Here is a 26,044-nt window from a genome sequence, read left to right on the forward strand (position 1 = left end):
AATTGCCCCACTTGCCTCCCCCCTGGGCAGCCCTGTGAATAAGATGAGGAGAATCCCTGGGGAAATAAAGGTGAGATCTGCATAATCGCATACAGGCATGGGCACGGTGCTGGGTGGATCTCTGAAGTCATTGGGCTCAACATAGGGGTAACTGGGTGGGATTCAATGGCCTGTGATAAAAAGAAGTTCTGACTAGTTGCTTGTGTAACCTTTGGGTGGGCTAGAGTTCACTTCATTTCCGGTCTCCAGTGCCTTAAAAAAACAAACAAAACCCAACTCCCATAGAAAGTAGCTGGAGACCCAGAGTTCAGTCTCTAAGGATTTTCAGTGAGGATTGCACAGGGTCAACTGCCCCACATTCAAGTCTCAAAAGGAACTAAATAAATGAATTTAATTAAATAACTTTATAAAATTTTATGATAAAGAAACAAATAATAATCAATTTTTTACACCATAGATTCATAGATTATAGGACTGGAAGGGACCTCAAGAGGTCATCGAGTCCAGTCCCCTGCCCGCATGGCAGGACCAAATACTGTCTAGACCATCCATGATAGACATTTATCTAACCTACTCTTAAATATCTCCAGAGATGGAGATTCCACAACCTCCCTAGGCAATTTATTCCAGTGTTTAACCACCCTGACAGGAATTTTTTTCCTAATGTCCAACCTAGACCTCCCTTGCTGCAGTTTAACCCCATTGCTTCTTGTTCTATCCTTAGAGGCTAAGGTGAACAAGTTTTCTCCCTCCTCCTTATGACACCCTTTTAGATACCTGAAAACCGCTATCATGTCCCCTCTCAGTCTTCTCTTTTCCAAACTAAACAAACCCAATTCTTTCAGCCTTCCTTCATAGGTCATGTTCTCAAGACCTTTAATCATTCTTGTTGCTCTTCTCTGGACCCTTTCCAATTTCTCCACATCTTTCTTGAAATGCGGTGCCCAGAACTGGACACAATACTCCAGCTGAGGCCTAACCAGAGCAGAGTAGAGCGGAAGAATGACTTCTCGTGTCTTGCTCACAACACACCTATTAATACATCCCAGAATCATGTTTGCTTTTTTTGCAACAGCATCACACTGTTGACTCATATTTAGCTTGTGGTCCACTCTAACCCCTAGATCCCTTTCTGCCGTACTCCTTCCTAGACAGTCTCTTCCCATTCTGTATGTGTGAAACTGATTTTTTCTTCCTAAGTGGAGCACTTTGCATTTGTCTTTGTTAAACTTCATCCCGTTTAACTCAGACCATTTCTCCAATTTGTCCAGACATAGCTATTTGATAACCCACAGACATTACCTTCACAGTTATACAAAAACATAAATAAAGAAAACCAATTAAAATCTGAACAGTTCAGTCCCCACAGAAATACAGTGAGAAGAAACTGAAAGTTCCCAAAAGCTTAGGTTTTGTTAATCTAAGTCTATAAAGTTAGAGTCTTTGATCACCAAATCTATACAGGTTTCAGAGTAGCAGCCATGTTAGTCTGTATCCACAAAAAGAACAGGAGTACTTGTGGCACCTTAGAGACTAACAAATTTATTAGAGCATAAGCTTTCGTGGGCTACAGCCCACTTCATCGGGTGCATGTAGTTGAAAATACAGTAGGAAGATATATATATATATATACACAGAGAACATGAAACAATGGGTGTTACCATACACACTATAAGGAGAGTGATCAGTTAAGGTGAGCTATTATCAGAGGGAGAGAAAAAGAATTGTTTGTAGTGGTAATGAAAATGGCCCATTTCCAGCAATTGACATGGAGATGTGAGGAACTGGGGGGAGGGGGAGAGGAGGATAAGCATGGGGAAATAGTTTTACTTTGTGTAATGGCCCATCCACTCCCAGTCTTTATTCAAGCCTAATTTAATGGTGTCCAATTTGCAAATTAATTCCAATTCACTGTAATCGAGTGGCCAGGGAGATTGAAGTGTTCTCCAACTGGTTTTTGAATGTTATAATTCTCTATGTAAAAGAATAAATGGACACAAATCAGATGTCAAGAATTATTACAGACCTAAAAGTCACAATATTACAACAAAAAAAATTCAAAAACAGACTCCAATGAGAGACTGCTGAATTGGAATTAATTTGCAAATTGGACACCATTAAATTAGGCTTGAATAAAGACTGGGAGTGGATGGGCCATTACACAAGGTGAAACTATTTCCCCATGCTTATTTCCCCTCCCCTCCCCACAGTTCCTCTCATCTACTTGTCAATTGCTGGAAATGGGCCATTTTCATTACCACTACAAACAGTTCTTTTTCTCTCCTGCTGATAATAGCTCACCTTAACTGATCACTCTCCTTATAGTGTGTATGGTAACACCCATTGTTTCATGTTCTCTGTGTATATATATATATCTTCCTACTGTATTTTCAACTACATTCATCCGATGAAGTGGGCTGTAGCCCATGAATGCTTATGCTCAAATAAATTTGTTAGTCTCTAAGGTGCCGCAAGTACTCCTGTTCTTTTTGCAAATCTATACAGTCTGCTGAGTCTAAAACAACATCTCTCCACTTGCTTGTAGGAATCTTCAGTTGGAATCCATGCGGCCTCTTCCTGTGCTGAAATCACTGCTAGCCAGTCAGCTGACTGATTAACCAACCACTCAGTTACCTGTCTAGATTTAAATAAAACTCTGTTACAAGAAAATAGAAAACTGAGAATAGCAAAATAGAAATAACTCTTTCCACATTATTACCTTTAAAAAAAAGTTGGTGAATCAGACTAGTTGAGACAATTTAACTAGAACAGTTTGGCTAAAATCAAAACAACATTCAAAGCATAAAATTAAAATAGAAGTTATTTTCCCTCCCAATTTCCCCTTGCTATAGTTAGCATTGCCCAGGCTTCCCTGTTAGAGGATTAACAATATCACTAACCTGCTGCAAAATGCTTCAGAGTTAGGGACAACAGCCTGCTTTCTGCTCCTGGGCTCAGCTTCTCCCAACTCACACAGGGCACATGGCCTTCTGCTAAGCAGCTGTCCTGACTGCTTGCCCATGTGGAGTCTGACTCCAGCAACAGGGAACTTATTGGCGTATACCCAAAACTAACGCACCCAATTCTAGAAGTTTCTGGATATGGAGTGCTTAATCTGCCTAGCAACAATGACCCAGACACAACTCACTCCTACCTCCCACCAATGGGTCTCTTAAAGAGATATCTCCCTATTAGGCACATGGGTTACACTTGCATCGTCCCTTCTGGCCTAAAATTATATATATTATATATCCATATATATAATCTGTTTGAAAAATAATGCTATTTTGACTTTTTGTCCTGACATGGGATAGGAACATATTTCAAAATCTTAAAAAGTCTCACAAGATGAGAACCCCCTTTCCCAACTAGTTCTACTCTTCAAATTGTCTCCTTTCAATAACTCACTAAAATGTTATGATCTTAGAGGCTAGGAGCTCAGGTAGATAGCAGCTTTTGGCTTTAATAAAGAGACTCTGCTAAATCAATGTACACTCACAAACACATGAACAAAATAATATATACTCATAAATACCCAGTTATGTGCACTTTGAAACACACATACTCACACAACATTTTGCACTGATAAACACACACTATTCTCATTCAGAAGCAAACTCACACAAATAAACACCCAGAAATCCACTCATATACCCTAATGAGCGCTGATAATGCACACATGCACAAGTATGTTTCACACATGATGTTATACATTCATAAATTCACACAATGATTCACAGTCAGAAACACACATTCACATCATGTAAGTTCTCAAAGAGACCCACAGCAATGTAAGAACTCAACTGCATGTTGATTTCCTCAGGAGCACACACAAAGCCCTGGCTGGGATGATTTAGTTGGGGATTGGTACTGCTTTGAGCAGGGGGTTGGACTAGATGACCTCCTCAGGTCCCTTCCAACCCTGATATTCTATGAGTCTATGATTCTATGATGTCATAGATATCATAGGATATAACGTACACTGACCAAAGCACACCCATTCACACAACACTGTTTCTTTGAGTGTGTAGACTCTTAATTGCACTTAGAATGTAATCTTAAAAATGAATGCAGAAACCAGGTCTGTATTAGAAATGTTTGGCATCAGAGCAGTGTTGGTTTGGGGCTGTGATTTTTAGGGTGACATTTTCATACCAGGGTAAAATAAAACTTTAAGCAATTTTATTAGTACAATTAGTAAAGACACAAATGCTTCCAGTCACATAAAAAGACAGCAGCAATATACATTAAGCTGATATTTTGTATCATCCCTTACATAGAATCACAATGTTTGGAGGGTGGGGGGATTTGGTGGTAAGAGACAAGCGGTCATCTCTCTGGTCCCTGGCCTGCCAAACGAGTTCAATGGTCCAGATATCCCCCTTACACTGGGGCCTGGCCAAGTAGAGGGTCTGATAGTTACCATATACATTCATAGATATGCCCAACTCTTTTGCCCATATATAAGTTCCTCACCCTAATTATATTGGGGGGGATCCTTATCTTTTCAGTTCGTATTTTAATTCTTTTCACTTATCATATTGGTCAATTTGTTGCCAAGGTAAGTTCATTGCTAATCATCTACCAAGGATTCTATCCTAAAACATCCAAGCCCAGTATCAGTTCAATGTTCCTGCAGTTACCTGGTGTCATTTTATACAAAGAACAATGCTCCCAGTTCTTCAAATCTCAGAGTCACTGTAGGGCCACTTACTTACACTAAGGATCATAGATGTCAAAGACTTCTGCTGACAGCTTCACAGGATATAGGCCTGTAGGTTCCTTTTGTTCCTGCTGAATACAATGCTAAGCTAGCTCTTTGGGCTACATCATCAAATGAGGATGAGTGTGGTCCTGGAGCAGAAGTCTGCACCTCATTGTTAGGGAGTTAACTTTGTGAGTGGATCAGGCTCTGTGAAGACTCAGGCAGGTGTCATCGTGTCAGTTTCACTCAAAGCATTCTAGTCCCCTCAGAGCGCTTGGCTCAGGCTCTCTGCAGACTCAAACAGATGTTGCTCTGTTGGTTACACTTGGCTATTTTCTTAGTTGTGGGTCATGTTTTGAGGCTTTCCAGCCCATGAAGACTACAAACTTACTTTTGTTTAAAAAATGAAAGCTGAGATTCTGCTGTAATGCCATGACTCCTGGACCCGGAGCCCTGGACCTTGGCCTACAGTGTATTACTCTTAGTCCAGCCCCTAATGTTTATGTAACTTTACATTTCCACATGTCCAATTTCTGTAGCTTGTGCCAGAATGTATTGTGACGCTGAATGTGCAAGGGGGAAATCCCATAATTGTGTGTGGCTGGAGAGTCTGTTGGTGAGATCACAAATGAGAGCAAAACTTTCCAGAAGACAATCTCTCTACTGACATACAGTCCATGAGCTCTAAAAAAAAGTCCAAGAACGTCAAGACCTAATGATCTGCTCAGGTGGGTCACTTTTCAGGATCGGGATGAAATAAAAGTAACTTTTGAAAATAAGGCTCAAAATAATCATTGCAAGTATTGTCTTAATATTAACAAGACGGCAAATACTAATGCTGAAGGATCCCTAAAATGGATTGGACTAAGCTGCACCTGTGATGCTGTCTCATTTCAAAGTGTAGACAAGACCTTAGATGCCCAGGTGACTAAGGGCCAAGTTTTTAAAGGTATTTATGTGCCTCTAGGGAGGTAGTGGGGCTCTTTTGAAAATGGGAGATAGGCCTGTTTTTTTTTTTTTAAACTTTCTCTAGTCTTTTGGGCTTAAATTGCAAATCCACTTAGAGGATTTTGGATGCTCAGCTCTGAATTAAATTAATGGGAATTGGCATCCCAATTTCCAAGGCAGCTTTAGAAAATCTCAGTAGTAGTGAGCTAAATAGCACTGATGACACAGGCAGTGGCACGTCATCCTCACTCCATGCCAGCCCTTGTCAATGGTGATCTCTCTCTTTAATCTACTCACAGGGTGGTGTCTAAAGCAACTGACACACCCAGGTCCCAGAAACCCAACAGTTGAGAGCATCTGAGCAACTCCCCCATCTACCAAAACCTAGTAGTGTTGTAGCACTCAGTGAGCCAAATCCAGCTGAGGTTTAAAAGGGCACATCACCACCTGTAGTTAATGTTGCCAGGCCAGTTTACCCGAGAGGTGAATTTGTGCTGCTCCTCACAAGACCAACAACTCCAAACTTGGATTCACCTCTGAAACACACAGCTGGTGAAATACCATAAAATCTAGTAAAAACAACAAGGAGTCTGGTGGTACCTTAAAGACTAACAGATTTATTTAGGCATAAGCTTTCTTGGGTAAAAACATCACTTCTTCAGTGAGGTTTTTTACCCATGAAAGCTTATGCCCAAATAAATCTGTTAGTCTTTAAGGTGCCACCAGACTCCTTGTTGTTTTTGTAGATACAGACTAACACGGCTACCCCCTGATACTGACTCCAATGGAGCTGTGCATATTCCCACACCCTGGGGATGGGATTCACTGACTCCAATGGCGCTGTGCAAAGTCTATTCCTCTGGTGCTCTAACCCACACATCTTTAGTGCCGCCTCCTCTTCCCACAGCGAGTTTTTGTGCAACGACCCTGGGCTGGTTGCAAAGTGGCCATGTCTACACTGGCAAATTAAAGTGCTCTAACTCGCTGGCTCAGGGGTGTGAAAAAACACACCCTGAGTGCAGCAAGTTTGACTGGTTTAAAGTGCTAGGCTGGAGGTGGAACTTTCTAGTGTAGACTTAGGCTATCTCTACATTTGCAGATGTAGAGCACTGGGGGTTAAAGCAGCCCTCAGAGACAGCAGCAGGGAAAGCGCTGCTGTGTGTTCACACTGTCAGCTGCCCGCGCAATAGCGTGAACTCACTTGCAGCACTTGCAGCACCATTCAGAGCAGTCCACTCTGGGCAGCTATCCCACAAAGCACCTCTTCCCCTTCTGCTGCTGAGGCTTGTGGGAAGGCCTTAAACTACAAAGTGATGAAGAGGAGTCGGATGATGATGTTGCCATGCATAATAGCTGCAACGTGAGATTGCTTGTGGCATTCACAGACGTGCTGACCACCCTGGAATTCTGCTTTTGGGCTCGGGAAACAAGCACAGGCAGCAAGGCATGGAGAATCCAGCGAAATCCATGCCTAGGAAGGAACTAAATCTTGAACCACAAATATGTAAGTAGAACAGGGACTGTTTAGTCAGACGTGATAGGTTATTTCTTTATTTTGCGTTTGTTGGACTTCTCTGTGCTGAGCATATGTAACTTCCCCCTTGTACTGTAACTTTCCAAGCTGAATCGCAGGGAAGCAATTCTCTGTGTCTTTAAACTTTATTTTTAGTTGCTCTATAACACCTAGTAACCAAGCGATGTTTTGCCAGACCTGTTTTCTTTTTGTTTACTAAGGATCACTCTTTTAAGAACATGATCTGATTCCTGTGTCCTAGAAGGTGGAGGTTCTGTGTGCACATGTCTAAGATCACACAGCCAGCTACTAAAAGAATTAAGAAATTAAAGGTTCATGCACAGCTGATATCAACAGTTGGTTTTTCCAAGTTCTCTCCAGAGGGAGGGTTAAAAGAGCTTGGGGGACCTCCCAAGAAGGAATTCCCAAATGCGCCTTCCTGGGTTCTCAAAGGGGTTTTGGCATTTGGGTGGTGATACCAGTCCAAGGCCAGGGAATCTGTAACCTTGGGGAGTTTTAAGGCAAGCCTTTAGTGGCAAGTACTTCTAAGGTCTTTTACGGGCTCCCACCTTCTGCACTCGAAATGTCAGAGTGGGAAAACAGCCTTGATAGCACCTATGACCCTAGCTAGTCTCCAAGGCTCTGGTTGTATGAGCAGCACCCAAATGAAGCCCCTCGCCTCTTGCTGACACCATATGAAGCATCGGATGAGGAGGAGAGAAGGAGTCAGCGAGGGTTCTTCGCCACACCCGACAAACAGGAGAAGAGCTTCCACCTGAAGAAAAGCTCCAGTGAGCTGAGCAACTCTGCCATATACTACTGCACCATGAGTGACATGGCTAAGGCCTTGTCTACACTGGCAAGTTGGAACGCATTAAATCAGACCCGGGCACTATAATTCCTGAGGTGTAGACACTGGCAAGGCATTTAGAGCACCTGGACTCAATGGCTGGAGCGCTCCTGGTAATCCACCTCCACGAGAGGCATAGAGCTTTCTGCGCCCAAGCCAAAGCACTGCGGTGCCAGTGTGGATGCCCTGGTCTATTAATGTGCTCTGATTGGCCTCTGGAACATGTCCCACAATTCCTGTCCTAGCCACTCTGGTCATCAGTTTGAACTCTACTGCCCTGCCCTCAGGTGACCAACCATCAGACCCACCCTTTAAATTCTCTGTGAATTTTGAAAGTCCCCTTCATGTTTGCTCAGCCAGGCATGGAGTGGTCTCAGCGAATCTTTCCAGTCGACCATGTTTCCACATGCCAGGCGATCCCCAGCATGGAGCAATGCCGAAGTGCTAGACCTATTCAGCGTTTGGGGAGAGGAGGCTGTCCAGTCCCAGCTGTGCTCCAGCCATAGGAATTATGATACCTAATGACAGATATCAAGGGCCATGACCAGAAAGGGCCATGACCGGGACACCGTGCAGTGCGGGGTAAAAGTGAAGAAGCTGCGGAATGCCTACCACAAGGTACAGGAGGCAAAGTGCCGCTCCGTTGCTTCACCCATGACCTGCCGGTTCTACAAAGAGCTGGATGTGATACTTGGGGGCAACCCCACCTCCGCTGCGAACAGCCCTCTGGACACTCCGGGGGCTGTGCCAGCCCAGAGAGCGCTGAGCAGGAGGAAATCAGGAGCGAGGATGCTGAGGAGGAGGGTGCAGAGCCAGAGGATGACTTGCCATCCATAGATGCATGCAGCCAGGAGCTCTTTTGTTCCCCAGAGGAGGATAGACAGTCGCAGCAGCTGGAACTTGGGGAATCGCAAAGATCAGAGTAGGCACCTGGTAAGCGAGTTGTTGGGTGAGGGGGTTGGGGGGTGAGGAGTGTTGCAGAAAGCAGGCTTGGGTCTGAGCGGTGCCTAGAGGCAGAACAGGGCGTTGATGCATCTCTCACATCTTGGCATTCGGCCTCACAGATCTCATCAAAGGTCTCATGCAGATACCGGGCAATCCGATTCTTTAGGTTCCTTGGCAACGCTGCTGTGTTCATTGTCCCATTAAGGGTAACACTCCCGCACCATTGGGCTGTCAGGGGTGGCAGGACCATTGCTGCAGAAAGGGAAGCCGCATAAGGGCCAGGGGGAAAGCCTCAGGCTTGCAGAAGACCCTGACTTGCTTCCCTGCTCACCCTCAGCAGTGAGATATCTTGAATGATGAACACAGCCTGTGGAAAATGTGTGGACAGTGTTGAGTATAAGGCCCCCCTGCAGTGTTAGCTCTCCCCATGACACACGGTCCCTGAGCAATGACTTCCCCTGGCCCAGGGTGGATAAAAATCAATGATTTTTTAAAAATATATAAAAAAATCATATTTTGTTATTTAAATTGGATTTTTTTGATAAAATGCTTTTTGAGGAAAAAACCTATATAAAGATAGTTTTAATTAAGATACACTATAGCTCAAAGATATCTCATCATGGAATAGGGACTATAAATTCTAATTCTATAGTATGAGACAGTGTATTCATGTAATGTTTAAGAAAAGTTTTGTAAATGAGTTCCAATAGTTCATGGATTAGGGACCCAATCTTATGGGGTTCCAGAGGCTTCTGTATAGATGTGATATTCTATACCTTGGGGGAGTGTGCTGTAATCTTCATATTCCTCATTTTCATATAATCGTTATCTTACATATAAAGCAGGCCTTGTAAGGTATCGGGGAAAGATTATGATCTGCTGAAATCATTTCTCTATCCATATATGCATATCTTTAATGCATATGAAGTTATGAGAATTGTGTAGTATGGTTGTCACTAAAACATGCTGTAATTTGGGGAATGTGCCAGATATTAGCTCCCCGGAGGCAACAGCAAGGAGAGTAATCAACGCCCGGGCGGGTGTCAAACAACCATCAACAGCCATTGTCCAGCAAGGGAGCTACAATGCAATGACTCACCTGCATGAGGCCACACCAGGGGGATTGCTGCTCAACCTGGCCTGGAGACTCAGCAATGCCCCCAGACATGCCTGGACTTGTGTTTTCCAAGCACATGGACTGAGGGTATAAAACAGACAGAGTGGACACATACTGGGCCTTTCTCCTGCCCCCATCTATGTTGCAAACAACCAAGACACTGAGAAGACAAGACTCCAACACAGGAGATTGGCCCAGGTTTAAGGAGCAAACCTGTATATTAAGGACTGCAATATCCAGTGGGGTGAGAAAAACTGCTTAATCTAGTTGCTGCCCAGTCTAATAGGGTTGAGAGCTTAGACTGTGTGCTTATATTTTATTTTATTTTGGTAACCACTCTGACTTGTTATGCTTTGACTTATAATCACTTAAAATCTATCTTTACAGTTAATAAATGTGTTTGTTTATTCTACCTGAAGCAGTGCGTTTGATTTGAAGTGTGTCAGAGGCTTCCCTTGGGATAACAAACCTGGTACATATCAATTTATTTGTTAAACTGACGAATTTATATAAGCTTGCAGTGTACAGTGGGCACAACTGGACACTGCAAGACGGAGGTTCCTAACGTTGTGTCTGAGACCTGAGATATTGGCTAGTGTCATTCACTTGCAAGTAGCAGGGAGCAGTTTACATGGCAGAGGCTGTGCGTGAACAGCCCAGGAATGGGGGTTCTCACAGCAGAGCAGGGTAAGGCTGGCTCCCAGAGTCAAGGATTGGAGTGGCCTAGCAGATCACCAGTCCGGATAACACCAGAGTCACAGTAGATGATTTAGATTAATCATCTACTGTGTTTAGATCTAGTGTTTAGATTAAACACTAAAGACTTCAGTGTTCCAGAAATAGAGGCTAATGTTGAAATTGCAAAATACTTCCGTACCAACCACTTTGCAGCAGCTGCTCTGAAAAAAGTGTGAGGAACCAAACTAACTCTCCCACAAGACGTGCGATGGAACTCAGTAGTGGACTGTTTTGAGCACTATATCAAGAACTGACCTAATCTGATGACAGTTTGTGAACAAAATCGTGAAAAAATAGATGGCACTGTCACAGCCAAAGTTCTCAACATTGGGCTTAAGAGAAATGTTGAACACATGCTGAGTACCCTGAAGCCTATTTCTGTAGCCTTGAACAAAATGCAGGGAAATAGCTGTTTTAGTGCTGATTCTGTTGAAATTTGGAAGGAACTGAGTGAGATCTTAAAAAGAGAACTATGCAATGACAGAGTTAAATTATAAGCATTAAAAAAACGAATGGGACAAGCACTATCTTCAGCTCATTTTCTTGCAAATATTCTCAATACTCGGTACCAGGGTGAAACCTAACTGCTGAAGAAGAGGAGTTGGCTATGATATGGGCATCCAGCAATCATCCCTCCATAATGCCAACTATAATGAACTTCAGAGCTAAGGGTGAACCATTCAAGAAATATATGTTCACTGATGACATTTTAAAGAAAGTGTGACAAAGTTCCTCCTCTACCTTGGTGGGTCCTGCACTTTTTGGAGGATTTTCTCACCTCAGAAGTTCCCGGCAGCCCTCAGTTTGGCCGCTTCTGCTAGAGGCTCAAACCTGCCTACACTCAGTTAACCTTATCACCAGCCAGCACGTGGGAAATGGAGAACAATCTCCACAGTCTCTGTTGTCCCATGTAGTGGGTCGGGGACAAGCCAGATCCCTTTCCAAGTTAGACCTTCCCTTCTGGTGTTGCTCACAGACCAGGTCAACTCCTCCTGTATCCGATCAGGAGTTGGGGGAATGGGGGGAACCCGGGCCCACCCGCTACACCGGGTTCCAGCCTGGGCCCTGTGGATAGCAGCTGTCTACGTCTCCTGTAACAGCTGTGTGACAGCTACAACTCCCTGGGCTAGTTCCCCATGGCCTCCCCCCAGCATCATCTTTATCCTCACTGCAGGATCTTCCTCCTGAAGCCTGATCACGCTTGTACTCCTCAGTCCTCCAGCAGCATGCCTTCTCCTCCCTGCTCCTTGCACACACCCCTACTAACTGATGGGAGGTGCTTTTTAAACCAGGTGTCCTTATTAGCCTGCCTCCCATAACTGATTCTAGTAAGTTCTTAATTGGCCCAGGTGTCTTAATTAGCTTGCCTGTCTTAATTGGTTCTAGCAGGTTCTTGATTGCTCTAGGGCAGCCCCTTCTCTGGTCACTCAGGGAACAGAAAATTGTTCATCCAGTGGCCAGTATATTTGCCTTCTACCAGACTCCTGTACCCCACTAGTCTGGGTCTGTCACATATCCCTCCCCCCTGCTCAACACCAAGGGGTTGGGCAGCTTGGGACGCCAGACAGTGCACACGTAACAAATCATTGGCATTGCCGTGACGGCTCCCTGCTCTGTGTTGCACACGGAACTGGAAAGGTTGGAGGGATATGATCCATCTGGTCACCGTTGCATTCTTCTCCTTGTTCCGCTGCATCCATTGAAGAGGGGCATGGTTGGTCACGAGGACAAATCTGCGCCCAAGCAGTTAATAGCGCAATGTTTCCATGGCCCATTTTACGGCAAGGCACTCCCTCTCAACCATTGCATATTTTTGTTCCCTCGGAAGGAGTTTCCTACTGAGGTAGAGAATTGGGTGTTCCTCCTCCCCGACCATCTGTGATAGGACGGCCCCCAACCCTACTTCCGATGCATCCGTCTGCAGGATAAATTCCTTGGTGAAATCTGGGGCTATCAGTACGGGGTTACTGCAGAGGGCAGTCCGTAGGTCTGTGAATGCTTCCTCCGTTGTGTCAGACCATCTCACCAGATCAGGTCCACGGGCCTTCACTAGGTCTGTCATGGCGCTTGCCCTTGTGGCAAAGTGGGGGATAAATCATCGGTAATACCCCACCACATCTAGGAATGCCCAAACTTGTTTCTTGTGACTTGGTCGGGACCAATTTTGGATGGCCTCTAACTTGTTCACTTGGGGTTTTACCAGACCTTTTCCCACAATGTAGCCAAGATATTTGGCCTCCGTAAACCCTACAGCGCACTTGGCAGGGTTTGCTGTAAGGCCAGCTCACCTAAAGGTATTTTCTTCCTTTGGACTAGTTCATTATCGTTTGGGACCTGAAAAAGCAGGAAAGCTTGTTTTTCTTTTCCAGATTATGAACAAACAGGAAAATGAAGATGAAGGCGACTAACTTAGCTGCAGAAGCCAATATTTTAAGTTTCTCATGTTGACCTGGCTGACATAGTTGATTTAATTTTTGTTTTTTGTTTAAAATATTTCATTTACTATTTTAGTTAAAAACAATTTCCACAAAAACAAACATGATTTTAAAAAACCTGAATGTTTACCTAAATTCAAAAATTCATGTTTGTTTTGTTAAAATATTTTATGTTTGCTGTTGAAGAAAAAAATCCAGAATACATACCATTGTTGTTTTAGTTAAATAAAACAATTTAAATATCTGTCTGGTGACGTTCTCCTCCCAATACAGCCTGGCAAGAAAATTCTCCAAATATTAATGATTAACCTGTTGAATTGGAGATAGTTCACCTCCCAATGACTTCATAAATATCTGCTTCAATTACCTTTGGTAAATGAAATAACCGAACAATCATTCATTTTCTGCTATAGCTGTAAAACTTATCTGAAAAGTTTTCAAAATAAATCACTGTTTAAAAATGTATAGTGTGTACCTTCTAAAAATGAAACCTACATCTATCTCTGAGTTGTGAAGAATATGTATTACGGTTATAACAACCAAGAAGAATGCACTTTTATGTAGAAAACCACGATTCAATCGAATCTTACTGACTAGTGATTTAAATCATGATTTAAATCAATTTGATTTAAATCAAATCCACCCTGCCCTGGCCTCTGAGGTTACTCACCATTTTGGGGGTCTTGTGGCTTATGTTTGCTCGCCTTGGGACAGCCAGTTGTGATAGATATGTGAATTGTGCGTGTGTTTAAGACCAGCTGTATCATTGCTCTGTCTAGTGCAGGGATCGGCAACCTTTGGCACACGGCTCGCCAGGGTAAGCACCCTGGTGGGCTGGGCCAATTTGTTTACCTGCCGCATCCACAGGTTTGGCCGATCGTGGCTCCCACTGGCTGCGGTTTGCTGCTCCAGGCCAATGGGGGCAGCGGGAAGCAGCGCGGGCCGAGGGATGTGCTGGTCGCCGCTTCCCACCGCCCCCATTGGCCTGGAGCGGTGAACCGCGGCCAGTGGGAGCCGCGATCGGCTGAACCTGCGGAAGCGGCAGGTAAACAAACCAGCCAGGCCCGCCAGGGTGCTTACCCTGGGGAGCCGCGTGCTAAAGGTTGCTGACCCCTGGTCTAGTGTTAACAATGGTGCCTCTGTAAAATGTTGCATTTTCCCTTCACAGAGGCAACCTTGGCATCCCAGTCGTCCTTTTTATCACCGGCTGAACGGCTGCGCAGACTCAGGAAGTGGCCTCGAAACAGTAAAGAGGACCTGCTGCATGAAGTTATGCAGCAGGCCATTGCTGAGAATAGAAAAATGCAGGATTGGTGGTACAGCAAGGTGACGGAATGGAAGGAGAACACGGAGCGGCTCCTAAACATCATGGAGCACCAAGCGGAATCGATCCAGGCGCTCCTAGCACTGCGTATTGAGCAGCTCCATGCCTGCCCTCCCCTGCAGCCAGTGTCCCAAAACTCTTTCACTTGTGCCCCCAGGTCACCGCCAGCACAGTTTGGCCACGAGCCTTTCCTCTCTCGCCACCTGCTGCCTCCCACACCTGCCACTTCACGGTCCAGCCCTGCAGATTCCCACCATTACCCACTACTCTCAACCCCACTCCCAGTGCAGGTTAGCCAGCCTGAAGTGCAGCACCCATTGCATGGCACTCCAGACAGCAAGGCTGAATAAGGTACCTGGACATATGCAAATCTGTGAATGCTCCAATCTCCCACTCACCGCCGTCCTTCCCTCCTCCCACACAGCACAGATCTGTCATGGCATTTAAATAAATGAATTATTTTGTTTTGGAAACATTCTTTATTGCATTAAGTGAAAGCAAGCATAGCCCAGGAAAGCAACAAGCACTGCTAGTCAGTACGTCATACGGAGCACTCATAGATGCCTACTAGCATTACAACCACTGCACTCCTGGGCATGGCACCAAACATTACTGGCTTTCAGCATTGAATTGCAGCATCAGGGCATCCCTAATCCTCACAGTCCAATGCTGTGCCCCTCTAATGCCCTGGTCTCTGGCTGCTCAAATTCAGCCTCCAGCTGCTGAGACTCAGTGCTCCAGGCCTGAGTGAAACTTTCTCCCTTCCATTCATAGGTGCCGACTTCCCCTCTGCCCGGTGAGTGCTCAACCCCCCGCTCCTGACCCCACCCCTGCCCCGCCTCTTCCCGCCCCTGCACCACCCTCTCCCCACCCCCATTCCACCCCTTCCCCAAAGTCCCCACCCCACCCGGCCTTTTCCCATCCAAGCCCCACCCTCATTCCCCCAAGTCCCCACCCCTGCCCCACCTCCTCCCCTGAGCGCGCCATGTCCTGCTTCTCCTCCTCCCTCCCGGAAAGTCCTAAGTGCCACCAAACAGCTTTTAGATGGGGGAGGAAGTGCTGGGAGGGCGGGAGGGGGAGGAGCAGGGACTTGGCGTGCTCAGGGGAGAGGGAGGAGGATGAGGTGGGGCAGGGCAGGGAGCTTGGCTGCCAGTGGGTGCAGAGCACCCACTCATTTTCCCCCGTGGGTGCTCCAGCCCCGGAGCACCCACAGAGTCAGTGCCTATGCTTCCATTCACAAATAATATGCAGGGTATAGCACGCTGCTATAACCATAGGGATGTTGTCATCGGCCAGGTACAGCTTCCCATACAGACATCACCAGTGGGCCTTTAAACGGCCAAAGGCACACTCCACAGTCATTCTGCACTGACTCAGCCTGTTGTTGAACCGCTCCTTGCTGCTGTCAAGGCTCCCCGTGTCTCGCTTCATGAGCCATGGCATCAAGGGGTAGGAGGGATCTCCCAGAATCACAACAGGCATTTTGACTTCCCCTACGGTGATCTTCTGGTCTGGGAAGAAAGTCTCGGCTTGAAGCTTCCTGAACAGGCCTGTGTTCTGAAAGACGCATGCATCATGCACCTATCCAGACCAGCCTGCATTAATGTCCGTGAAACATCCACGGTGATCCACAAGCACCTGGAGAACCATCGAGAAATACACCTTCTGATTAATGTACTCAGTGGCTAGGTGGTCTGGTGCCAGAATTGGAATATGTGTGCCATGTATCGCCCCTCCGCAGTTAGGGAAACCCATTTGTGCAAAGCCAGCCACAATGTCATGAATGTTACCCAGAGTCACAGTTCTTCTGAGCAGGATGCGATTAATGGCCCTGCACACTTCCCACAACATGATTCCAACAGTTGACTTTCCCACTCCAAACTGGTTAGTGACTGATCGGTAGCTGGCTGGAGTAGCCAGCTTCCACAGAGCGATCACCATACACTTCCCCACCAGCAGGGCAGCTCTCATTCTCCTGTCCTTGTGCCGCAGGGTAGGGGTGAGCTCAGCACACAGTCCCTTCAAAGTGGCTTTCTTCATCTGAAAGTTTTGCAGCCACAGATCACCATCCCAGATGTGCATGATGATGTAATCTCACCACTCTGTAATTGAGGGGTGAGTGCAAGTCAGGTTCAGGTCTCCTCCACCAGATGATTCTGCAGTGACAGGCTGCTTGATATCAATTCTGCCCAGGGCACCTAGGAAAGGAGACAAGGCAGAGAATGCATTTATTGGGCATGTAATCTATAAAGGGACTTAGGGCCAGCACCCCAAGGCCCTTTTCCTCATCCCTTATATAGCTTTCATTAACCAAGTTACAAAGCTCTCTACTAAGCAGCTTAACAGAGAGACGAATAATTTCAGACAGTTTATTCCATAGTCAATGGGTCCTGCTTCCAGTTTCAGACTGTGGCATGGGAACAGGGGAGATTCTGTCATAGAATCACAGGACTGGAACGCACCAGGCTGGAGAAGTTTTCTAGTACAGTCCCCTGCACTCATGGCAGGACTAAGTATTATCTCCTAGACCCTCCCTGACAGGTGTTTGTCTAACCTGCTCTTCAAAATCTCCAGTGATGTGACGGGTTCGGTTAGAGAGACCCCCTTGGGACTTCCACCTGATGTGCTGATACTACCTCTGAACCCATTTTCCCTGCCAGCTTGGGACTTCAGAACCCTGCCTTGTTGAGCCAGACATGCTAGCCTGCTGCAACCCAGACCCAGGATCTGAACCACACCCCCAAAGCTGCAGGCTTTAACTGATTTAGCAGGTACTCCTGTCTCCAGCACCCAGACACCCAGTTCCCAATAGGATCCAAACCCCAAATAAATCCGTTTTGCTCTGTATAAAACTTATACAAGGTAAACTCATAAATTGTCCACCCTCTATAACACTGATAGAGAGATATGCACAGCTGTTTGCTCCCCCAGGTACTAATCGCTTACTCTGGGTTAATTAATAAACCAAAGTGATTTTATTAAGTATAAAAAGTAGGATTTAAGTGGTTTCCAGTAATAACAGACAGAACAAAGTAAGTTACCAAGCAAAATCAAACAAAACACGCATGCCTAAGCCTAATACATTAAGAAACTGATTACAGATGAAATCTCACTCTTAGAGATGTTCCAATAAGCTTCTTTCACAGACTGGAATCCTTCCTAGTCTGGGCCCAATCCTTTTCAGACCAACATTGTAGTTTATAGCCTGGGTCCAGCAATCACCCACACCCCCATAGTTACTGTCCTTTGTTCCAGTTTCTTTCAGGAATCTCTTTGGGGTGGAGACGCCATCTCTTGAGCCAGATGAAGACAAAATGGAGAGGCTTCCAGGGCCTTTTATATTCTCTCTCCTGTGGGTGGAAGCCCCCTTGTTCTTCTGTGCAAAGTCACAGCAACAAGATGGAGTTTGTAGCCACCTGAGCAAGTCACATGTCCATGAACCATTCAGCTTTTTGCAGGCCGAAGCCATTGTTTACATGTTCGTTTGAACATTCCCAGGAAAGCTCAGATGTGGATTGGTGTCTCCCAAAGTCTATTGCTAGTTAAGTACTTCCAATTACTTGAATAACCCCTTCACACTATGTTGACCAAATCTGCCTTATGTGCTTCCTACAGCAAACACTTTAAATACAAGCATAGAGCCAACGCTCATAACTTCAGTTATAAAAATGATACATGCATACAAATAGGATGAATATATTCAGTAGATCATAACCTTTGCAAAGATATGTTACATGGCATATGTAGCGTAAAACATATTCCAGTTATGTCATATTTACCCTCATAAGCATATTTCTATAAAGCATTATGGGGTGCAATGTCACAATGGAAATTCCATAATCTCCTTATCTCTCTATGTCAAAGGTGGGCAAACTATGGTCCGTGGGCCACATTCAGCCGGTGGGACCATTCTGCCTGGCCCCTGAGCTCCAGGCCCAGGATACTCGCCCCCGGACCTTCCCCTGCTGTTCCCCCTCCCCCGCAGCCTCGGCTCACTGCGCCACCAGCGCAATGCTTTGGGCGGTGGGGCTGCGAGCTCCTGGGGTAGCACAGCTGCAGAGCCTGGCCTGACCCGGTGCTCAGTGCTGCACGGTGCATGGCTCCACGCTGCCAGCCACCGGTGCTCCAGGCAGCACGGTAAGGGGGCAGGGAATGGTGGAGGGGGTTTGGATAGAGGGCAGAGGAGTTCCGGAGGTGGTCAGGGACTGGGGGCGTGGATAGGGGTGGGGGCAGTCAGAGGGTGGGGAACAGGGGGGTTGAATGGGGGTGGGGGTTCCGGGGGTGGTCAGGGAGAAGGGGTGGTTGGATGGGGTAGGGGTCAGGGGTGCAGTCAGGAAGGAGAGGAGGGGTTGGATGGGGTGGCGGGAGGCAGTCAGGGATGGAGGTTCTGGGGGGAGTTAGGGAGTGAGGGTGTGGATGCGGCAGAGGTCCGGGGCAGGACCGGCTCCAGGGTTTTTGCCGCCCGAAGCGGCAGAAAAAAAAAAAGCCGCGATTGCAATTGCGATTGGCGGCACACCGGCGGCAGCTCCACCATGCCACTTTCTTCTTCGGATTGCTTCCCTCTGAGAGGGACCTGCTGCCGAATTGCCACCGAACAGCCCGACGTGCCACCCCTTCCCCTTGGCTGCACCAAGCACCTGCTTGCTGGGCTGGTGCCTGGAGCCGGCCCTGGTCAGGGGGGAGGGTTCCAGGGGCAGTCAGGGAGAGGGGGGGTGGATGGGGCAGGGGTCTGGGGGGACAGTCAGGGGGAGGGTTCCAGGGGCAGTCAGAGGACAGGGAGAAGGGGTGGTTGGATGGGGCAGGGGTCCTGGGGGGGACAGTCAGGAACGAGAGGGGGGGTTGGATGGGGCGGTGGGGGGCAGTTAGGGGCGGGGGTCTGGGGGTGGTCAGGGGACAGACAGCAGGGGGGTGGATGGGGCAGGGGTCCTGGGGGGGCCGTCAGGGGGAGAGAAGCAGGGGGATCAGATAGGTGTCGGGGGCCGGGCCACACCTGGCTGTTTGGGGAGGCACAGCCTCCCCTAACCGGCCCTCCATACAATTTCTGAAACCCGATGTGGTCCTCAGGCCAAAAAGTTTGCCAACCCCTGCTCTATGTGTATGTGTCCACATTGGATGTGGAAGGTGAAATTTCCAGCTAAAGCAAACATACCTTGGTTACCTTTGATTTGAACTTGCTAGCTAGCAACCTCATCTTTTTTTACAACAGGCGCCCATCCCCAGCCAATCTAAGGCTTGGTCTACACTAAACCCCCAAATCGAACTAAGGTACGCAACTTCAGCTACGTGAATAACGTAGCTGAAGTTCGAAGTACCTTAGTTCGAACTTACCTCGGTCCACACGCGGCAGGCAGGCTCCCCCGTCGACTCCGCGGTACTCCTCTCGTCTAGCTGGAGTACCGCAGTCGACGGCGAGCACTTCCTGGTTCGACTTATCGTGTCCAGACAAGACTGCTCAAAGTCTTGTTTTGTTCTGTGTGTTGTTCCCTCTCCAGATGGAGGGAGAAGCCAAGCAAGTACAACATCTCCTGAAAATATACATGAAATAATCCATCTAAAACCACAGAAGTGGTGAGTAGGGCAAGGAAATGTGTTAGGAGATCTCTTGTTTTGGCTTGTGAATTTCCCTATGCTACAGAGGTAGTTTCATTCCTGTTTTTGTAACTGTGAAGCTCAGCCCAGGGGGGAATCCTCTGTGTTTTAAATCTTTTTATTACCCTGTAAAGTTACCTTCCATCCTGATTTTGCAGGTGTGATTCTTTTACTTTTTTCTTTATAAATAAAGTTCTTCTTTTAAGAACCTGATTGATTTCAGTGTCCTCAAGACAAAGGGTCTGGTCTGTGCTCACATTGCTAAGGCAACTGGTTGGGATTTTATTCTCAAGCCTCCCCAGGAAAGGGGGTGAAGGGGCTTGGGGGGTATTTTGAGGGATAGGGATTCTGGCAGCAATATCAGTCTAAGGAATTAGTGCCTTAGAGAAGTTTTAATCTATGCTGGTAGAATATAAACTTGGGGTCTTTCATGTGGGTCCCCACATCTGTACCCCAGAGTTCAGAGTGGGGGGCACCCTGACAGGTCCTAACACCTACAAGGATTAATTTCTTAATTAATGAATATCTAGCAGCCCCAGACAAGAGAGGGGAAGAATTTTGCCCCCCCCCTCCCCCATGGGTTCCTTAGAAAGCTGAACAGTCGAAGCTAGAACTGACAGCCTGCCTGGGCCATGGTTCTCCCTGCTCTGCACCTGGAAATGGGCGTGATAGAGAGAGGGGGACGTGGGCCTGGGGGCAGGGAGGCAGGACCATAGGCGCTGACTCCGTGGGTGCTCCGGGGCTGGAGCACACATGGGGAAAAATTGGTGGGTGATCTACACCCACCGGCAGCCAAGCTCCCCTCCCCGTCCCCCGCACCCCACCTCACCTCACCTCAACCTCCTCCCCTGAGCGCGCCTGTCCCCTCTTCTCCTCCCAGTGCTTGCCAATGCAAAACAGCTGTTTTGGGGCATAACAAGCTCCAGGAGAGAAGGGGAAGGAGCGGGAATGTGGCGCACTCAGGGGAGAAAGCAGAGAAGAGGCACGGGAATTTGGGGAAGGGGTCCAATAGGGGCAGCAGGGCCGGCTCCAGGCACCAGCTGAGCAAGCTGGTGCTTGGGGCGGCAGATTGTTGGAGGCGGCATTCCGCCCAATCCTAGGGCGGCACGGCCGCTTTTTTGTTGTTGTTGTTGTTCTTGTTCCGCTCCGGCCGCCCTGTAGGGGGCGGCGGCGCGGAGAACCAGAGCACCCTGCAGAGCCGTCCTCTTCCTTCCCTCCCTGCCGACCGGAGCGGAGCCCTTGCGGCAGGCGGCAGGAGGCGGCGCAGCAGGAGGGGCCGTGTGACAGTGCCCCTGCTGTAGTCCTGGCCGCCCCTTCTCTCTCTCTCCCACCCGCTCTCTCCCCCTCCTCCCCCCCCCCCAGCCAGTCCCCCTGCACCCGCGCTCCAGCCGCGCCACATTTTTTTTTTTTTTTTTGCTTGTGGCAGCCAGAAAGCCAGAGCCGGCCCTGAGGGGCAGGGAGGGGGTGGAGTTGGGGTGTGGACTTTGGGGAAGGGGTTGGAATGGGGATGGGGCGGGGGTGGGAGAGGGCCATGCCAGGTGCCCCAGAGGGAATGAACAGAGAGGTTATCATCAAGTGATCCATGCCCTGTCACCCAATCCCAGCTTCCAGCAAACATAGGCTAGGGACATCATTCCTGCCCATCCTGGCTAATAACCATTGATGGACTTATCCTCCATGAAACTATCTACCTCCTTTTGAACCCCATCATAGTATTGGCCTTCACAACACCCTCTGGCAAGGAGTTCCAGAGGTTGACAGTGTGTTGCGTGAAAAAATACTTTCTTGTGTTTGTTTTAACCCTGCTACCGATTAATTTCATTTGGTGGCCCCTTGTTCTTGTATTATGAGAAAGAGTAAATAACACTTCCTTATTTACTTTCGCTATACCACTCATGATTTTATAGACCTCTATCATATCCCCCCTTAGTTGCCTCTTTTCCAAGCTGAAAAGTCCCAGGCTTATTAATCTCGCTTCATATGGAAGCTATTCTATACTCCTAATCATTTTTGTTGCCCTTTTCTGAACCTTTCCCAATTCCAATATATCTTTTTTGAGATGGAGCGACCACGTCTGCATGCAGTATTAAAGATGTAGGCGTACCATGGATTATTATGGAGGCAATATGATATTTTCTGTCTTATCTATCCCTTTCTTGACTATTCCCAACATTCTGTTTACGTTTTTGACTGCTGCTGTACATTGAGTGGATGATTTCAGAGAACTATCCACAATGATTCCAAGATCTCTTTCTTGAGTGTAACAGCTAAATTAGACCCCATCGTTGACGATAAATATTGGCTGATAATAGGGCTCTCAAGAGATTAAAAAAATTAATCGAGATTAATCATGTGATTAATTGTGTTTTTAAACAATAATAGACAGCCATGTATTTAAATATTTTTGCATGTTTTCTACATTTTCAAATATATTGTTTTCAATTACAAACAGAATACAATGTGTGCAGTGCTCACTTTATATTTTTATTACAAATATTTGCACTAAAAAAACAAAAGTATGAGGTGTATTGACAAATACTATTACTTTTGTTCATAATTTTCACAGTGCAAATATTTGTAATAAAAATAATATAAAGTGAACATTGTACACTTTGCATTGTGTTGTAATTAAAATTAATATATTTGAAAATGTAGAAAAACATTCAAAAATGTTTAATAAATTTCAATTGGTATTCCATTGTTTAACAGTGTGATTAAAACTGTGAGTAATTGCAATTTTAAAATGCAATTAATTTTTTTTAGTCAATAATTGACAGGCCTGCATATATATTATACCCCTTCCCCCACCCTGTGTCTGTCTTACCTGTTTAGACCAGTGGCTCTCAAACTTTTGTATTGATGACCCTCTTTCACACAGCAAGCCTCTGAGTGCAACACCCCCTTATAAATTAAAAACACATTTTTATATTTATCACTATGATAAATGGTGGAGGCCAAGCGGGGATTTGGGGGTGCAGGCTGACAGCTTATGACCCCCAAATAATAACCTTATGACCTCCTGAGGGGTCAGACCTCCCCAGTAGGAGAACCCCTGATTTAGGCACTATTGCTCCACTGTTTATGTCTCCACCTGTTGCTTCTTGCCTTGCGCTTGGGTTTTTGTTGTTGTTGTTGTTCCGTCTTTGTACAGCGCCTAGCACAAGGGGATTCTAGTCAATAACTGGGGTCTGCTGGGTGCTAGCATAACACAAATAAATAATAATTATTAATATCTAGCCAGCGACCTGTGTGCGGTTTGGTTTGGGGAGGAGTTACTAATTTTCATTTCCTAGGCAGATTACGCAGCTCCCTTCATTCGTTCCTGGTTTCCTGAGCTGATGGTGAATTTTGTTCTATGACTGGCCCAGTGCATCCTGCAATCCTAAAATCCTGGGCGGGAGCAGAAAGAGGCGATGCAAACTGGAGGACTGACTAGAGAGCGGGAGGAGGGCTTGTGTGCTGCTGGTTTGTGTGAGAAACAGACATTTCTGTTCCAGGTCCAGTGCTTGCAGAATTCCACCCCTTCCACCCCGAGTCACTCCCAGGAACCAGCGATTCCTGCCACAGCTCCTGGGAGGTTTTTGCCGAGCTCCCCTGCTGCTCTGTGGTCTCTCGCGGCGCAGTAATAGGTCGCGGAGTCGCTCACGTCGCTGGCCGGTTTCCACAGGTGGAAGGATTTGTCCTTTTTCTCGTAGGCGGCATCGAACCCTTTTCTGGTCCCTTCATCCGAGGCCTCCCGTCCTACGTCCCTCAGGAAGAGCCTGGGGGGCTGGCTGGGGAACTGCACGTACCAGAAGAGAGAGGGAGAAGCAGCCTCATAGGGGCAGTTAACAACCACAGATTCGCCTTGGGAGATCAAGACGCTGCCTTTCGTTTGGGTGACTGGTTCTCCATTGCTCTGTCCTGCGCGGGGAAAATAGCGTATTGTGTGCACTCAAATGTAACAGCAACAAAATAGATACACAGACAAAATAAAAACATAATAATATAAACACGCAGACTAGAGGCACAGTATATATAGAGAGACATAATAGCAACTCGATACACAAGTAAATGTACACATAACAGACACATATGTAATGGAAACATGAGAAATATATAGAGATAAAATAGTTACATTGAGATAGAATAGAAACATAACAGATAGAAATAATAACATTATGAATACATTCATATATAATAGAAAGACAATAGATATAGATGTAATATAAACATATTAGATACATTCAGATATAATAGTAACACGTATATAAAGTAACGTAACATAATTAGTACATAGAAACATATTAGATACAGGGAGACACAATAAATGCATAATACATGCACTCAGATAAAATAAATACAATTGATGGAGAGAGACATGATACAAACATACTTTACATACATTCAGATATAATAGAAATTTAATAGGTTAGAGAAGACATAGGAATATACCATTTAAAATCCGTTCAAATAGAAATACAGTAGATACAGACATAATGTATACATAATAGATGCACTCAGATATAATGGAAATACAATACATGCATAATACAGACATACTATATAAGCACAGATATAATGTATTATATTTCCATGTATAATACAGACATATAAGCACAGATATAATAAGCACCCACAAGTTTTTAGGCACTGTCAATATCAAATTATGCGGAAAGGCTTAGCAGCTGGAAGAATACAATGGGAACAGGCTGAGGGATGGAATCTCACTCACTTAGGACAGACAGGATCAGCACAGCTGTGACCCAAGATAAAGGCATCCTTGGGTCTTCCCAGAATATGGGCCCGAGAAAGACGGTGTCACCAACAGCAACAACTAGTTACTCTTTGGTAACAAAGAGTTACAACTATTGATCGTAGTTCTGCAGAGAAGAGAAGAGAAGAGAAGAGAAGAGAAGAGAAGAGAAGAGAAGAGAAGAGAAGAGAAGAGAAATAACTTTGCCACTCAGAGGTGCTTTAGAAGACCCTATTGTGTCTCTTTGGTGCAGCGCCTCTCCTCCTGCACAGGAGTGAATGTCGCTACTCTCTAAAGTGCCTCAGAAACGGCTGCCAGAGATGGAAGCTGTTTGAAAGGCTACGGGGGCAGGGGCCGGACTGTGGTAGGAGAGAAGGGAACTCACCGGCCAGAAAAATACCCTGTTGTTTGTTTTAATGTCCGAGGCAACATCTCGTCAGTGATTTGAACTCCACTGCCCTGCAGCCAACCCGCTCCTCCCCCTTGCAAGCCCCAGGGATTTAAAATCCCATTTCCTGCTTGCTGGCTCAGCCTGAAGAGATGACCTGGCGTCTTCCCAGGTGAGCATGGCTGGCTATCACACCACACACGCTCCCGCTTGGACCACCGCGGAGCTGTTGGATCTGATCAGTATATGGGGAGAGGAGTCTGTTCAGTCGCAGATGCGAGTGACACGTAGAACTCGGAACAAATATGGGCAGATTTCTTGAGGCTTGTGTGAAAAGGGCTGTGATCGGGACACGCAGCAGTGCAGAGTGAAGATAAAGGAGCTGAGGCAGGTGTACCATAAGGTGAGGGAGGCAAATCATCGCTCTGATGGGGCACCTAAGAGCTGCCTCTTCTATAAGGAGCTGAATGCTATCCTCGGTGGTGACCCCACCTCCATCGCCGATAGCACCGCGGGAGGCAGCAGAAAGAGGGGGTAACCCGCAGGCTGAAATTCTGGATGAATAAGTGGAGGTAGAAGAGGATGTGGAGCTCTGAGCAGGGTCACCCGGTGCGTTCTCCTTCCTGTCATGCCCCCCGGAGCCCGGCTCCTGACAGGCAGATTGAGCCGTCTTGGAGCCTCAGAAGAAGGTTGCAGAGAATAGCGGAGGAAACAGAGAGGGGTTTACGCGGGTTTTGGCCTCACTTGTCACTCACAA

The sequence above is a fragment of the Emys orbicularis genome, chromosome 12 (assembly GCF_028017835.1).
Source record: "Emys orbicularis isolate rEmyOrb1 chromosome 12, rEmyOrb1.hap1, whole genome shotgun sequence".
Lineage (NCBI taxonomy): Eukaryota > Metazoa > Chordata > Testudines > Emydidae > Emys > Emys orbicularis.